Source organism: Myxine glutinosa, chromosome 3 (genome assembly GCF_964187855.1).
Source record: "Myxine glutinosa chromosome 3, kmMyxGlut1.1, whole genome shotgun sequence".
NCBI classification, from domain to species: Eukaryota; Metazoa; Chordata; class Myxini; order Myxiniformes; family Myxinidae; genus Myxine; species Myxine glutinosa.
The window spans coordinates 94,567,685-94,585,132 of record NC_136263.1 but is presented as its reverse complement, the minus strand read 5'-3'; the positions used below and the strand labels follow the sequence as shown (position 1 = coordinate 94,585,132).

Here is a 17,448-nt window from a genome sequence, read left to right as displayed (position 1 = left end):
CGATGGTTAAATGTCTGATTTTATGCATTTTAATTCAAGGCTATAAGGCAACAAAAGGTGAAAATTTTGAAAAGGGGTGTGTACTTTCTACAGACACTATACATAGACATATCTCCAGTCTATACATATACCGACACACATACACACATACACATACAGTATATATATATATATATTGAGAGAGAGAGAGAGAATATATCGAAGCTGCATAACGCGCACATTCCACTATGGTGGGTCGAACGTGCCATGGCCCGATCGGCACGTGCGGAATTCCGTGTTTTTAGACTCTTTTTTTTTTGCTGAGGTGTGGTTTTCAAAAGCACGCAAAGCAGATCGTGAAATTCCTCGAATTTCTTTCATCACCCCCACTCCGAGTTCCATTTGGTTCTCCTTCGTCGACCTCCCTTCCCTCCAGTCCCTTTTCATATTGCGTTTAAAACTCAGCAACAAAATAAAAGGTACCCTCTCCTCGCAGTGGGAAGGAAATTACATCACTGCTCCATGACGTCATTGTCATCTCCGATTGGCTCTCCATCTCCCAAGTGTACATGAGATATTTACATTCCATTCGAGATGAGTTCACTGCGCAGTCATTCAGTGACGGCTATGAGCCTTGCGTAAACATGGCTTTGCCCTTTCCATGCACGACTCCAACATGTCCGTCTGTTTGAACGTTTCACGTCGCGTTTTAATTTCCCAATACCCCAGCCCAGCCTCTCCTGCCAAGCACAAGCTCGTCTGGTAAACAAAACGGCCACAGCAGCCTATTCACGCTGAAGCTCTGGCTCTCCCCAGTTGATTTCCATCCACCAGACGCAAAGCAAGGCGAAAACAGGAAACGTGAAGTTGCTTCTGGATTGCCATCAAAAAGTGCTGCATCCCAAGAAATCGTGAATTCCCAATGGAGACACAGCAGGAACACAGAGATTCCCATGCTCTCGGATTGAGGTCACTATTGTAAGTGGTGTACTGGTCTTGCATTTTAGAAAGAGCTAGTCATACAACCAAGGATGGTCGTTTGGACCGTGTGTGTGTGTGTGTGTGTTATATATATATATATATACATATATAATCAGTAATCACACACATATATATATATAGATATATATATATATATGTGTGTGTGTGTGTGTGTGTGTGTGTGTGTGTGTAATATATATGTGTGTGTGTGTGTGTGTGTGTGTGTGATATATGTGTGTCTGTGTGTGTGTGATATATATGTATGTGTGTGTGTATGTGTGTGTGTGTGCGTGTGTATGTGATATATATATGTGTGTGTGCGTGTGTGTGTGTGTGTGTGTGTGTGTGTGTGTGATATATATATATGTGTGTGTGTGTGTGATTGTGGAGGATTTGTTTTCCAAGCTTGGATTAAAATTTTCTTTATTTATTTACATGACAGTAAGCTTGTCGCTCAATTCTAGCATCAAAGTCTAGTCGTGTCTCGTCTGCCTTCATCTTCTCGCCCATTCTTCCCTTTGAGAATGGAATTGTTCTCCCACAGATGTGATATGTGAACCGACCTGTGCGGAGCGGTCAGAGGGGTCGAATAAATTGCCTGAACCCTGGCCCTGGTGCCTAAGCAAGGTTGTACAATCGAAAGTGCTCAGTGAATCTTGTGACACCAATAAAAAGCACAAAATCACCAAAGTGTAAAGGATGTGGTGGGGTAGGTGGGGAAGGAGGGGGGGGGGGGGAGATGTGATCTTCAGTGCTTTCTTTCTGGCATGTGCATGAGCAGCAGAGAGAATGCTAAGCCACGGGTTGCCTTATGCTTAGAGATGGGCTTTCTGATTGTGGCTTAGAACGTTTCTGAAAATGAGAATTTTTATGAGAGAAATGAGAAATGAATGAGAAAATGATAAAGAAGCATGGAGAGAACCCCAGAGAGTGCAGGGTGGTTGATAGAAGGTGAGTAGTGGTTAGAAGGCTCTTTGAGGGCAAATTGCTGCTGGAGAGTGGCTGTGGAACCTGGGCGGTGATTTAGCCATGCTGAATCCACGCTCCTCTTGATTTGCTGGCACCGCTACCTACCAGGCATGATAGACACGCCGATCGGCACTTGACCGGTTGTGATCTTGGCACCACATGGTCCTTCTATCTCTGTAGTTCCTGTGAGTGTGATGCACTGTGAAGCTGATTTGCTGCTGTGCTTGCCTCGAATGCCAGACAAACTTGTGTATACATGTAAGTGGGGCGCTGAAGATAGTAAGATGCAGAAGTATCCCACTTCTGACACCAAAATGTAAGTGGGGTAATGAATGCATACAAGTGCTCGTTTCTAATAAGTTTTATTCATCCATCAGACAAATGGAAGAACCCATGAGTAGGAGAAAAACAAAAATAAACAAGTACAGATACATTCAAAGTACACCTACCCCCATGCCAAATAAATAAATAACATCCTCCAGCGTGGCATAGCTGGGACGCCTTCCGTGCCTGGCAATACCGCCATGCAGCACATGGAGATGGTATTGGGAAGGAGAGGTGTACAATAATTGATTGATTAATTCCATAATTAAAATCAAGGAATAATAATCGTAAAATAATTTTAAAATCAATTGGCTAATAGCATACCTCAACCACCAGTGTTTCATCTGAAGCTGTAACGTTTTGAAAATTAATCGTCATTAATCAAAATGTTAAATTAATTAATTGATTAATTAACGAATCAATAATAATTGATCGATTGATTAATCAATAAATCAAAAATACACTTTACAGCCAAATCACTTGGTCATTGCTGTGTCCAAATATCAGCTTCCTAGCTCATAGGATGGCTGAGATATTGCCCAGATGAGAAAGGAAATTAAGAAGTACTTAATTAATCGATAATAATCAAGTAATTCATCAATTGATTGATTAATCAAAAAACATAAAAATACTGTTTTTGCCAAAGCGCGTGCATACAATTGTGCCCAGATCATAGGATGGCTGAGATATCGCCGGGACAAACAAGAAAACAAACAAGGAAACAAGAAAGCAACCATTTCTATTTTGTGAGGTTCGAGGTATGCTACCTAGATAATTGATGGAGAAATTATTATTATTATTATTATCATTCTTTTATTTTTTATTTTTTTGTATACAAGATCGAGGCTCATGAAAGAGCTAACATTAATCACACAAAAAGTCAAACCGACACATAAAACATATCATAAGGGGAGCGGTAGACAAGATGGGGAGAGAGGGGGAAGGACACAAACACAACATTTGAGAGCAGGGACATCGAGAGATCTGTGGGAGGGAGAGGGCTTGGGGGGAGGTGGGAGAGGTATAAAGTTTAAACATATTTAAATAATATTTAAACAAAGCCATGAAAAACAATCATATATTCACAAAATACCGACGGGGAGAGGGAGCCTAGAGGGACAACCACGTGTCACGTGAACAGGGCAAAAGGTGGAAGGCAAGGAGATAATGGGGGCGGGGCGAGACAGCACACGTGGACAGAAGCACACGATGAGACAACAGCACACGTGGAGAAAAGGAAATAAATGTTTTTTTGTTTGTTTGTTTATTTTGTTTGTTTTTGGGGGGGGGGGGATTTAAAACGTTAGACAAAGAGTAGATGTTTGGGGAAGTTCGGGGGAGAAGAGAAAAATCTAAGAACCAAGCAAAACAGCGAAGTAAGGAACTTAAGTTAACAAACACTGATGGGGGAAGCCTCAGGTTACAAGGCCACGCATGCGAAACGAACAGAAAACGGTTAATTAATTATGAGTTACAGGAAATTCAAACCAAAACTAAATAGAAACAAACAATAACGCATAGATGATAAAATAACGAGTGGAAATTTGACAAACACACGAATGGAAAAATACTTAACTTTTAATGCTTGGAGAGATCAAAAGTTGCCACCTCGACCAGAAACCGGAAGCGGAAGTGATTTTACAATTATTATTTATTGATTTTAATTACGCAATTAATCAATTATTGTATACCTCTCCCTCCCAATACCTGGTCGGGACATTGATTTTTTTGACATGGGGGCGCATATAAACACACATATAAACACACACATATAAACACACACACACACACACATATAAACACACAAATATAAACACACATATAAACACACATATAAACACACACACACACATATAAACACACATATAAACACACAAATATAAACACACATATAAACACACATATAAACACACACACACATATAAACACACATATAAACACACATATAAACACACACACACATATAAACACACACACACACACACACACACACACACACACATATAACCCATTTCTTAACCATAATTTAGTTTCTTAGCGAATTTCATCCGGGTGGGGTTTGGCCAACACTCCTTTGTTCATTTACGCCATTACGTCAATACCGCGATTATCATTATAGTAGAGGAAACGAAAGTGAAAAAGTGGCTTAGAAATTGATTTGAAAATCATTTCATGTTAGAAACAGGCATCCAGTGGGACGAGTTAGGGCATGGGGTGGTGCATCGGGGGAGGGTGGATGCCAGCTGAGATTTTCCCGAAAAGGGTCATTTTAACCCTTTTTTTGCTAAATCAGTATTTCCGAAGTGTTGAAAAAGAGAAGAGATGTTTGTAACAATATCCCATTTATTTGCCCAGCCATTTTACTCTACATGGGGTTTTTATACATCATTTTGTTGCTGATGATATTGCCTACAAAATGCATCTCAGTATTAAAAAAAAAGAAAAAAAAAAGGGGGTTACCATGGTTACAGTGGGGGTCAAGTGTCACCTATGGCAAAAATATATAATTTTCTCACACTTTCTAATAGATAGGCAAAATGCCATATAAAACTAAATTTACTGGTTCTAATTGCTTTTATTTATCAATCCTCACATAGAAGAGCAGTTTTTAGTGAGGGAAGATTGATGTAATACCCCTCTGTGGGCAATTGGTGAAGGGTGAAAATTAACCTTTTCTTCAAAAATACATAGAAATTGTGAAAAAAAACCTCTGTTTTGTATTTACCGGTACATGGAATTGTTAAGTGTGATGTTATAGCATACAGTATGCATTGGAAAATGTCTCCAAACCACCATGGTCAAGATTCCTAGTATTGTTTGAGACTTTATTCTGTTTGCCAACAACCTACGGATAACATAGTTTGAACCGGGGCTCCGACTACCTATACATCTTCATCATCATCCTGTGAATTGGTGCATGATCCCCTACAAGTGCAAGCACTAATGCAGGTCTTTTGTCCTGCACGGAAACAGCCGCATCTTTTTCCACAACCACATGTGCAAAAGCAGCTCACAAGCTCCTTGCAAGCTTTTGGAAGAGGGCTCAGGGTCATCAAATTGGGAACGAGGTTTCCACTACTATCATTCTTCCATCCACTGGTTGTTGGATCAGGCAGATCTTGCACTGGGCTTCGTGACTCCTTCCAGACAAGGCATTGGTAGTTTGCTCGACGAATACGCATTTCCAGTGCATCCTTGGAGCGGGGAAGAGCATCGAGCGAACGCTTTCCTTGAAGGAACATTTCTCAGCGAACTTGATCAATTACCGTAAGAGGGGTGGTTTTTAGGTACAGTTTGCACACAAACTTCTCAGCGTCTTGGATCAATTGGTCACTGATGTTTTTAGACCCCATCTTCTGGAGGCATGCTGACTCTTCAGTGAACACTTTCAACGCAGTCTTCTTCCCTATACCGGCGAACTGGCTGACTGTGTCACAACCTGTTAGTGCATGGAATGCAATAATTGTCTGAATTTGGTCTCCTGGTAGTGAGATCTGATGGATGGGGATGAAGGGACGTTTGGATTTCAATCCTGAACTGAACCACACCTCTGGAGATAGGTGATCTCGCAGGCCCAGTGCCACAACCAGGACATCTGTATCTCGGCATTGAAGGACACATCTCTGGTAGCCCTGTGGTGTCGCATCCCTGGCATGCCGGATGATCCTGGTGTCCGCCTCTTCATGGTTTGCGTTCATGGAGTTGGTGCTCCAGCCGGTAGAAATCCATACCCTCATCAAATCCTCAAACCCGCCGGCAACAACTAATTCATATGTTGGCTGTAGCTCCTTCTCCGCCATCTCTATGAGAGATCCGGAAATAAATGCTGCCAAGTCAGCCTTGTTGGCAGAGAGGCTGAGGAATGAGTTGAAGCTGGAGGGGAGCTTCACGTCCTTTGAACTGATGACCCGTCTGATTGGGCGGGTTTTGCCGGCTCTTTTTTCCCTTGTGCCAGACTTGATGGAGACCTCCTGATACCGATCGAACACAACATCAACCCTGGAGTACATGGGACCAAAGCGGTATAAGACACTGGTACAGAATACATTGCTCAGATCTCCAAAAGTCTCTGATTTCTTCGGCTTGCCAATTGCTTGTATCAGTGCAGGGCCGTCAATGATCAAGCAGGTTTTTGCTGTACTCTTGGGAAGGTTTTTTGACACTTCTATGTCCTTGGTCAGCATTTTTTGAAGCTGGGACTTGTCGGTAGAATGGAGTTTCCCATTGGTGTCTGCTAGTGCACGTGGGACTGATGAAAGCTCATGCCTCAGGATGTTATTCAGGTCTACATCTCTCCCTCCCTGTGCTGCCACAAACAGTCTTTGCATTAGATTCCTGTCAGCTTTGATCTCTTTCTGTTTGCCAGCTCCACTTGGTTGAATGCTTACTTTGTACATCCTGCTTATTGATGGTGTTTTGTTCCTAGATAATGTAGCATGAAGGTCTGTTGACTTCTCAATAAGGCGAGTGGAGACAAATGTTCAACTAGGGATGCTCCTGTTTCACCAGCCTTGAGGACTTCTTCTTTGATGGAGTCTCAAACAATACTAGGAATCTTGACCATGGTGGTTTGGAGACATTTTCCAATGCATACTGAATGCTATAACATCACACTTAACAATTCCATGTACCGGTAAATACAAAACAGAGGTTTTTTTCCACAATTTCTATGTATTTTTGAAGAAAAGGTTAATTTTCACCCTTCACTAATTGCCCACAGAGGGGTATTACATCAATATTCCCTCACTAAAAACTGCTCTTCTATGTGAGGATTGATAAATAAAAGCAATTAGAACCAGTAAATTTAGTTTTATATGGCATTTTGCCTATCTATTAGAAAGTGTGAGAAAATTATATATTTTTGCCATAGGTTGACCTTTGACCCCCACTGTAACCATGGTAACCCCTTAATTATATATATATTTTAAAATACTGAGATGCATTTTGTAGGCAATATCATCAGCAACAAAATGATGTATAAAAACCCCATGTAGAGTAAAATGGCTGGGCAAATAAATGGGATATTGTTACAAACATCTCTTCTCTTTTTCAACACTTCGGAAATACTGATTTAGCAAAAAAAGGGTTAGAAATTACCCTTTTCGAAATAATCTTAGATGGCATCCACCCTCCCCCGATGCACCACCCCAATCCCTACCTGTTTCCAGTGGATGCCTGCTTTTAACATGAAATGATTTTCAAAATGAATTTTTCAGGCTCATTTCCTCTACGATTATATAAACTAGCGTGACTCGGCGCACTCCGCGTGCCTCACCACACTTCGTTTCAGAGGGGTAGGCATCTTTGACCATTTCGGTGTCTTTTGGGTTTAATGGTATTTTGGGTCTTCAGGGCCATTTGGGTCTTCAGGGTCTTTTGGGTCCTCTGGGCCTTTAAGGGTATTTTGGGTCTTTGAGGTGTTTTGGGTCTTCAGGGTCTTTTGGGTCTTTGGTGTCTTCAGACGCTTTTTGGTCTTAAGGGTCTTCGGTGTCTTTTGGGTCTTCAGGGGCTTTTGGGTCTTAAGGTTATTTTGGTTCTTCTTGGTCTTTAAGGGTCTTTTGGTCTTTTTGGGTCGTCGGGGTATTTATGGTCTTCGGGGTCTTTTGGGTCTTCGGGGTGTTTTGGGTTTTCGGGGTGTTTTGGGTCTTCAGGGTGATTTGGGTCTTCGGGGTGTTTTGGGGCTTTGGGGTGTTTTGGGTCTTCCGGGTGTTTTGGGTCTTCGGGGTGATTTGGGTCTTCGGGGTGTTTTGGGGCTTTGGGGTGTTTTGGGTCTTCCGGGTGTTTTGGGTCTTCGGGGTGTTTGGGTCTTCGGGGTGTTTTGGGTCTTCGGGGTGTTTTGCGTCTTTGGGGTGTTTTGGGTCTTCGGGGTGGTTTGGGTCTTCAGGGTGTTTTGGGTCTTCGGTGTGTTTTGGGTCTTCGGGGTGTTTTGGGTCTTCAGGGTGTTTTGGGTCTTCAGGGTGTTTTGGGTCTTCAGGTTGTTTTGGGTGTTTTGGGTCTTCGGGGTGTTTTGGGTCTTCAGGGAGTTTTGGGTCTTCAGGGTTTTTTTCGGTCTTTGGGGTGTTTTGGGTCTTCAGTGTATTTTGGGTCTTCAGGGGTCTTGGTGGTCTGAAGGGTCTTGGGGGAATTAAAGGGTCATCAAAGGTCTGAGGGTTCTCAGCAGTCTTAATGCAATTAAGAGGGTTAATTAAGAGGGTTAATTAAGAGGGTGGTAATTTTATTTGAAGAAGAAGAAGACGTTTTCGTCGCATATAAACATACATAGCGACATACATAACTATATACGTTTGCTCTATTATAATAATAAGAAGACTAGCAGAGTACCCGACCTACGGGCGATCTTGTTCCAAGCGGACAACACATTTTCCTGCCATCGGATATTTTCTGCTGACACAACTGCTTTGACTTGGATTTCTTGCTGATTTCCTTTGGTAATATTGCTCTTGCTGATTTCTGTTCAATGTAGGTGTCCTTGGTTTTTGAGGAATCTCAATGTTCGAGAAAAAAAACACATCAAACATCACCCTAGCTAACGTCACCCCGCCACCTCGATGCTCATACCCACAACCAGCTCACACACCCATCTTTCCCCTCCCCTCCACCATCCCCCAACTTAACAATACCCATAACAACTCCCCCCCCCCCGACCCCCACTCCACTTCCCCCCACAATCTCCCTTCAACCTACACTCTAGCTAACAATACCCATGACCATCCCATTCCCCTCACCCCACTCCACCATACCCTCATAATCCCCTATCAACCATCACCCAAGCTAACAATACACCACGACCACCCCACATGCCTCACTGCCCCCCTTCATCATCCCCAATCAGTATCGGAATCCGAGCTCGCAATGCACCGTTTCTCTGTGTACCGTCGCAGGCAGGATCACGGTGAGTTCACAATGTGACGTCACTGGCAATCTCGAAAATCGACAGTCGAGGGTTTTTTCAGCACTTTGTGATTGGCAAATATAAAAAAAAATTCTCTTCAAATTAGACCATGATTAATGATTGCCAATGGTTTTAGAAATGCATTTGGGTTCCCCTGTAAGGGTCTTTTGGGTCTTCAGGGTATTTTAAGTCTTTTGGGTATTGATGGTCTTTTGTGTCTTCCCAGTCTTTTCAATCTTTGGGGCCTTTTCATTCTTTGAGGTTTTTAAATATTCTTTGGAGTTTTTTGGGAATTTCAGGATATTTGGGGTCTTTTGGGTATTTGGGATCTTTTCAGTTTTGGGGTCTTTTTGGTCTTTGGGGTCTTTTTGTCCTTTCGGACCTTTGGGTCTTCAAGGGTCTTTCAAGTATTTTGGGTCTTTGGGGTATTTTGGGTCTTCAGAGTATTTTGGGTCTTTGGGTCTTTTTGACCTTTTGGGTCTTTCATAGTCTTCAGGGTCTTGTCTTTTTGGACCTTTGGGTCTTCAAGGGTCTTTCAAGTATTTTGGGTCTTCGGGTCTTTTGGAGCCTTTGGGTCTTTAAGGGTCTTTGGAGTATTTTGGGTCTTCTGGGCCCTTGGAGTATTTTGAGTCATCAGGGTCTTTTGGATCTTTTGGGTATGGGGTCTTTAAGTGTTTTTGGGGTATTTTGTGTGTTCAGGGTATTTTGGGTCTTTAAGGGTCTTTGGAGTATTTTGGTGCTTGATGGTCTTTTGGGTCCTCTGGGTCTATGGGGTATTTAAGGGTCTTCAGGGTATTTAAGGGTCTTCAGGGTCTTTTGGTTCAATTGGGTCTTCAGGGTCTTTAAATGGCTTCAGGGTCTTTGGAATATTTTCAGTCTTTGGGGTATTTTAGGTATTCGGGGCCTTCGGGGTATTTTGGGTCTTTGGGGCCATTGGATCGTTTTAGTCTTTTACGTCTTCAGGGTCCTTTGGGTCTGAGGTCTTTTGCATTCTGAAGCAGGTTCTCCTCAAGGAATTGCCTGTATTTGGCTCCATTAATTGTTCCCTCTGTCCTTACAAGTCTCCAAGTCCCTGCCGCTGAAAAGATTCCCCATAGCATGATGCTTCCACCACTATCCTTCACGGTAGGGACAGTGGTAGATGGGTGATGAGCTGTGCACGGCTTCCTCCACACGTAGTGCTTTGCATTCAGGCCAAAAAGTTCAATTTTCGTAGGCCACATAATATTTTTCCTCATGCTCTGAGTCTTTCACACACCTTTTTGCAAAATCCAGGCATGCTGTCATGTGCCTTTTTTCTCAGGAGTGGCTTACGTCTGGCCACTCTCCCATAAAGCCTAGATTTGTGAAGTGCTGCAGAGACTGTTGTCCTTCTGGCAGGTTCTCCCATCTCAGCCAAGGAACTCTGTAGTTCTGTCCACGTTGTCATTTGGTTCTTGGTCACCTCCTTGACCAAGGTCCTTCTTGCCCGGTTGCTCAGTTTGGTCAGACGATCAGCCCTAGGAAGAGTCTGGGTAGTTCCATATTCTTTTCATTTCCAAATGATTGAGCTCACTGTGCTCTTGGGAACTTTCATTTCACCTTTTCATTTTTTTTTTTTTTTTTTTTTTTTTTTATATCCCACTTTGACATTATGAGGTATTATGTGTAAATCAGTGACAAAATCAAATCTCAATGTAATCAATTTTAAATTCAGGCTGTAACAAAATGTAAACTAGATCGTATTCATAGAATACTGTTACAGACGTGGCTTGGATGTTATTTACCGAGCGGTTTTATGGTATGACCACGTCTGCACAAGTTACCCGATTGTGCCCGAACGTTGACTAGTCGCGCGATGCTGGCTCAATAAGAAAAAGAAGACACCCGGCTGGATTACAATAACACAATACGACACCAAGGGTTCAGTTCTCAAGACCTCCGGAGGAGGTTATATTAGGGCGGAAGGTCAGATTACAACTACAAGAGGAACAGCATAGAAAGACAGGCACTTAGACACACTTATATTAACCCCGGACAGACGACAGACAAACGGGACAACGGCTGACTCACACGGGGGTTTGATGGCTAGGAAAGGCAGGATCGATGGCTCCAGGTCCTCCTGGGCTCGGGGCAGGGTACAGTACGGTCCGGTCCGGTCCAAAGATGCGGGGAGGTCTCGTCGCGCTGGGGGTGGCGGTGGCTTCTCTCTCCAAGCTGAGGCGCATCTGACGTCACACCCGGCGCGGGGCCGCGTATATCCGGCGGGGAGTGACACGCCCTCGGCTCGTTAGCTCCGCCTCGTGGAATCGGCACGTTGCTTCTCATTGGGTGCGTGCGGGGGGTTTACCAGGCTCCGCCCTTGACGAGGAGCTGACAAGGAGCCCCTTCGTGGTAACCCCGTGGAGCGCATGGTCTATGGCGCTAATCGAGCCGGTGTGAGGACGCATCCTCCCCCGCTCCGCCGCCATCTCCTCTGTTGTTGTTGTAATTGTTGGGGAAGAAGATGGAAGGAGGTATGGGAAAGGTCCTAAACTCACTACTGATGCCATATAATCACATTCTGGTGCAACGAAGAGTCATAATTAATGGAGACGAGGCCTTAACTGACATAGAATAAGAATAACTAGGAAGATGTCCGAAAGTTGTCTACGTGTGGTGCGGTGGACCTGGGCACGACATTTAATGGGGGAATAAGGGGAAGGTCGGCTCTACTGATTGTTATTTACATGCAATGGGACTAGGGAATGGGGGATTGGGGAAAGTTGGGGAGTATTGGAGAAAATAGGGGAATATTTACAAGCGGATATGGAGGCCAAATTCCATATTCGCAACATTGCACCCTTCTCTACCCTCGGGGCGTCCCGACCCGATAAATTTTTACCTACTTTAGTGTGGCACGCAATGTAGTTCCCTCTACTATTAACTCTACCCTGAGTGCGACAGTTTTACAGATATTCACAAATGAGTAAATATGTCCCCCTGCGACGTTGCACCCTTCTCCTCACAGAAACACACCCACAGGATAACCGAATCCGGAAAGAATTCTCAAACTAAACATACAGCCGGTAGGGAGCATTATTTACAAGACTACGCTGCTATTTACACTACGATCCAGGACCTGTTTTTGGAGGAACACATGCAGATGTTATGCATAGAGAGAGCGCGCTTGCCAACATCGATACACCAACCCACGAGTGCTCTGTGGCCGACGGCCTTTAATAACGTACAGAGCACCCTTTCCCAGCATCAAAAGCACCACCCCACCACCAATCGGTGCAGTCACCATTGTTCATTGGAATAAAAATAAATTCGACAACCCCTAACCCTGCAGGTGTCTCTTGCTCTTCGTGTGGCCTTCAGTGGTGTTAATTAACAGTGGTTCACCTTTATGGCATAGGTGCCACGTTGACCCATAGGTCCATCCCCGGGTGGTGCTTGGCCGCAAACGAACTGCGGTCCATTGTGGGTGGCCACAAACATTGCGGTCCATATGGTGTATCGATCCCGGCAGCAAACAGCGAAAGTGCAGGCCCACAACTGCGCAGCCAGCACCTCTCTCTCCTCTCTCTCTACCCCAAAGCCAGATCCTCGGAGGTGGGAGACAAAAGAAGCAGACAAGTGAGTAAGGTGGTAAGGGCGCAAAAGTGCACGCAATACAAGATGATGCACACTGGGGGCACATGGGAACCAGGTGAGACAGGTACGTTCCTATCGTACGCCCCCCCCCCCACCAGGTAACCTACATGGCCCCTCCCTTACCCCTTACTGTATCCACAAAACACAACACTACCCATAAACATCTACTTTACAAATCGACAAACATCCCTACTGTCTTCCCCGTTCCTCCCATAAACCAAATTCGTCTTCTCTCCCTCCTAACCAATCAAATTTGCCATTTTCAACTCAACATCAGTCCCTCCTAGGGAGGGAGAGATGGAATCACCCCAATGTCTCATCCACGTCGTGATGCGTCTCACAAATCCACACAGCAATCTCATTTCCTTCAACAAACAAAGAAAACACAGGTGTGGAGTCATCATCATCACCACAGGTAAGTGGCTGCGTATGGTGCGACAGGTTCTTCAATCCTAACTATTTCCTAAATGACTTTAACAACTTTACACTACCCGGGGTCTTTCTCCGGCCAACCCATTGGCCCTCTTACACTATGGGTTCTAAAAACCAATTCCCATTGGCCAAACTGTGGTGCTTTTCAATTTGGGGTCTCACTCCCCCGATTCATCTCCCGGTGCCCTCGCACAATTTCTGGGCTGTGGCGTGTACCTCTCCCAGTGGGTCTACCCACCTGCACACCTCCACCACTGCAGTTGCCTCCGAGCTTACCTGCTCCTTACCCTAACCTAACTACCTGGGGAAGGCCCTCTGGCACTCTCCCCACTCGGTGCCCTCTCTGGCACTGGGCTACCCGGGTCCGTCCTCCGGATCCTCGGGCCCCATCCACAACTCTACCGACTCCCAGAGCCCACCTGCGGCCTCACCTGGCCGACATCCTCACAGTGGTGGAGTGCCCAACCAACTACACACACTAACAGGCTACACGCCCAGCCATTTCCACAACACTAATGCACCCATCCACAACACCATTCTGCAACCGCACCACAGATGCCAATATCCAACCACAATTTACCTGTACCCTCTACCTAACACTTACACTACCCGCCCCGGGTACTCGTGAAAGGGGTCCACTCTTCCCCCATCCACACCTTCGCACCATGCACACCACTCCGTACCACTTACTCCAACTCTCTCCACACACCTGTACTTGCACACCTGTGCTCTCACACCTGGTGCCACCTGCACCCTTCTCTCCCCAAGCGCATTCGCGCTGATCCACAACACTCACTACTCATACACTGCTCCACACACCTGTCCAGTTGCACACCTGTGCAATCACACCTGTTCAATTCTCACACACACAGCATCATCTCAGCTAACTACTCCCTTCTGAAACTTGCGCTTCCCAGTCGTCCCTTTAAACTATTGCGCTCCCTCGTCATTATCATCCATACTAATCTACCTGCGTCCCCACTACAGGTATCAGTCACTAACTAATCTTAACGTCACCTAATGTCATCTTCTAGGGCCCTACACACAATATCCTAACCCACCCGGGCTAGTTTTCACTGCCATACACCCCATAAGCTATTGCGCATTTGCCCCACTTGTGAGGGATGGTGGATTTGCCATCCCACCACATCGGGGGTCTCTCACTACCAATTTTGCACATCAAATTTCAACAAATTAAAAATTTGCCAATCACTGCCCATCATCTGCCAATCACTACTGCCAATCCCTTGCCAATCATCAAATTTTGTTTTTCTCTAATTTTGGGTCCAAAACACTAACCTCATCTCCCAGTCTACTCACTAATACCTCTCGGTGCGCCAATCCCTGTCCAAAGCCCGGCTTCGTAAAGCCAAGCAATGGATGCTGGTTGTTTTGTGCCAGCGGCTGGATACGTCCGGCACTCGGTGCAGGGACGGGGGCTTACCCGGGCCGAGATCCCACGCATCACCTCGGCGTGGAGCCATCCAATGTCCCGATCTCGACCTGCCGGCATGCCTCAACAAAACGTGGTCGCCATGACGACTCTTTCTATCGGGCCGCCCGCTCCGCCTAGTGGAGCACGGACGTTCAAAGCGAGGCCCAGCACGGATCGCGCACGGCGGTCCTTTCGAACCCGCCGTGGCTCGGATCCCCGCTGGTTCTCGCGGCACGCGAAACCCGGCACGCACCGAGGGCCCGCTTCGGCTAAAAGTCGACCTAACCTTTAACCCGGTCACCGTCGATGCTTCACCTGCTTGCTTACACCCCGCAGCCCGTTCCTTGCTCACACATCCAGCTGTGCCCATGCTCCTCGTACCCTTCCTTACACACCCAGGTACACCCATTCCACTCACAGCCTTGGTCACACACCTGACCACCGAACACTTTGGCACACATTCGTTGCTCGCACACCTCACCAATACACCGCTTCGCGCCCCCTCCTCGGTCACCTCCTCTGTGACAATCACAGGTGTGCTCTCATTCGCACACCCAACCACGTGCCTCACCACCAACTCCAGCGTGCATTCCCACTCACGCTCTACCATTCCAGGTGTGCATCCTTCCATCCCAGGTGTACATCCTCGCTCACCTGTCACAACTAACTCACGCTCCATGTCACTCTCACTACTTTCACCTCCATTCCTGATAGCGCACTCACCCTTACTCTTGACAGCGCACTCTTTCCCCATGCACCTGTCCGTCACACACCTTCCTCGCGCACACTCTCCCGTCACACCCTCTGTAACACTCACCACACCGCGCTCCCATGTGCTCCCTCGCACACACGCTACGACCGACTCACTCTCGCCAGCACACTCACTCCTTGGTACACACTTTTTCCTCACACACCCCAGAGTCGGACTTTCTTGCACACCTCCATTTTCGCACACCAGACCTGTCGCACACTTCACCCACGGCCTCTCACGAACACCCGGGTCCATCTCGACCCCCAAGCTCCTTAAATCCCCTGGCGCATCATACGCACGACCATATTGGTCACCACTTACACCGGGTCCTCTTCCTCTTCGCTTCTCCTCCATCACCTGCGAATCCCTCATCCGGTTAATGAGCACATCATCACGATCCAAACACAGACTTTGGACCAATTCTTTTATCTCCTCTTTTATCTCTTTGTTATCCCCTCTCCGTCGCTTCTTAATTTCGCTCACCCCCTCTTCCACTTCTTTCCGTGTCGCTTTCAACCCTCCTAATACCGCAGTGTTCCTTTGAACCTGCTCCACTAACTCCGTCTGTCCCACCGTCAGCTGCTCCACCTCCTGCGTCAGGTCCTCTATGCCCCCTTGTAACTTTACAGTCCCCTTTCTCACCTCCTTCTCCATGTGCTCCTTACAGTGCCTCACCTCCTCGCGCACTCCTCCGACCTCCTCACTCACACCTCTTCTAATCTCCTCTCCCTCTACCCCATTTTTCACTCCCTCTATCTGATTCTCCTGGGCAGCCATTCTATTTTCTACCCCCATTAACCCATTTTTCACCTCCTTTATCCCGTTGTCTAACCCCTCTCCGGTACCCCTCGCTTCGTCCCTCATTACCCCCAGTTGGCCCTCCAATCGCTCACTCCGAGCCCTCATTCGGTTCGTTATTTCTTCAATTTGGTTTCCCAATCGCTCACCCTGAGCATCCATCCGGTTCCCCAACCGCTCACCCAATCGCTTTCTATCAGCCCTCATTTGCTCACAATTCTGGGCCATAAGGGCCTTCATTTGTATCCAAAACGAGTTCAAATCCATCGGGGGCGCTGCCACGGTCGCTGGCGCGGTGATCAGCGAGGCGCCATTTTGCGCGCCCGCTTCTTCGTGCGTGACGGCGCTATTTTGCGAACCTGCCGCCCTCACTGCTTCGCTCTCCTCCTGTCCCTCATTTTGGTCCTGGATCGACCCTACCTCACTCTCCTTTACCGGACCCCAGCTGTCTTGATCCGCCATAGCGCGACTTTCAAAATTCGGTTTTTTTTTTTGTTTTTTTTTCGTAAAACAAATTCAAATTTCGCCGTTATAATTTCGCGCGGGAAACGCGCTCCGAATCGATTCGGTCGAGCGCCGTACGCGCTCCGGCTCGATTTTCCCTCCCAAAATTTGGGCCTAACTAATTTAGTCCCGGGTTCGAATTCCACTCCTCGACACCAATTGTTACAGACGTGGCTTGGATGTTATTTACCGAGCGGTTTTATGGTATGACCACGTCTGCACAAGTTACCCGATTGTGCCCGAACGTTGACTAGTCGCGCGATGCTGGCTCAATAAGAAAAAGAAGACACCCGGCTGGATTACAATAACACAATACGACACCAAGGGTTCAGTTCTCAAGACCTCCGGAGGAGGTTATATTAGGGCGGAAGGTCAGATTACAACTACAAGAGGAACAGCATAGAAAGACAGGCACTTAGACACACTTATATTAACCCCGGACAGACGACAGACAAACGGGACAACGGCTGACTCACACGGGGGTTTGATGGCTAGGAAAGGCAGGATCGATGGCTCCAGGTCCTCCTGGGCTCGGGGCAGGGTACAGTACGGTCCGGTCCGGTCCAAAGATGCGGGGAGGTCTCGTCGCGCTGGGGGTGGCGGTGGCTTCTCTCTCCAAGCTGAGGCGCATCTGACGTCACACCCGGCGCGGGGCCGCGTATATCCGGCGGGGAGTGACACGCCCTCGGCTCGTTAGCTCCGCCTCGTGGAATCGGCACGTTGCTTCTCATTGGGTGCGTGCGGGGGGTTTACCAGGCTCCGCCC

At 46.6% G+C, this 17,448-nt stretch overlaps 1 long non-coding RNA gene across 1 annotated transcript in view; it reads left to right on the top strand.

Annotated features, from left to right (window-relative positions):
- The first annotated feature begins 566 nt into the window (after positions 1–566).
- LOC137423994 (uncharacterized) overlaps positions 567–17,448 on the top strand; it is a 26,325-nt gene continuing 9,443 nt past the window's right edge. Inside the window, exon 1 of the long non-coding RNA XR_010983862.2 lies at positions 567–957. This is a non-coding gene — a long non-coding RNA (uncharacterized LOC137423994). The remainder of the gene's footprint in view (positions 958–17,448) is intronic.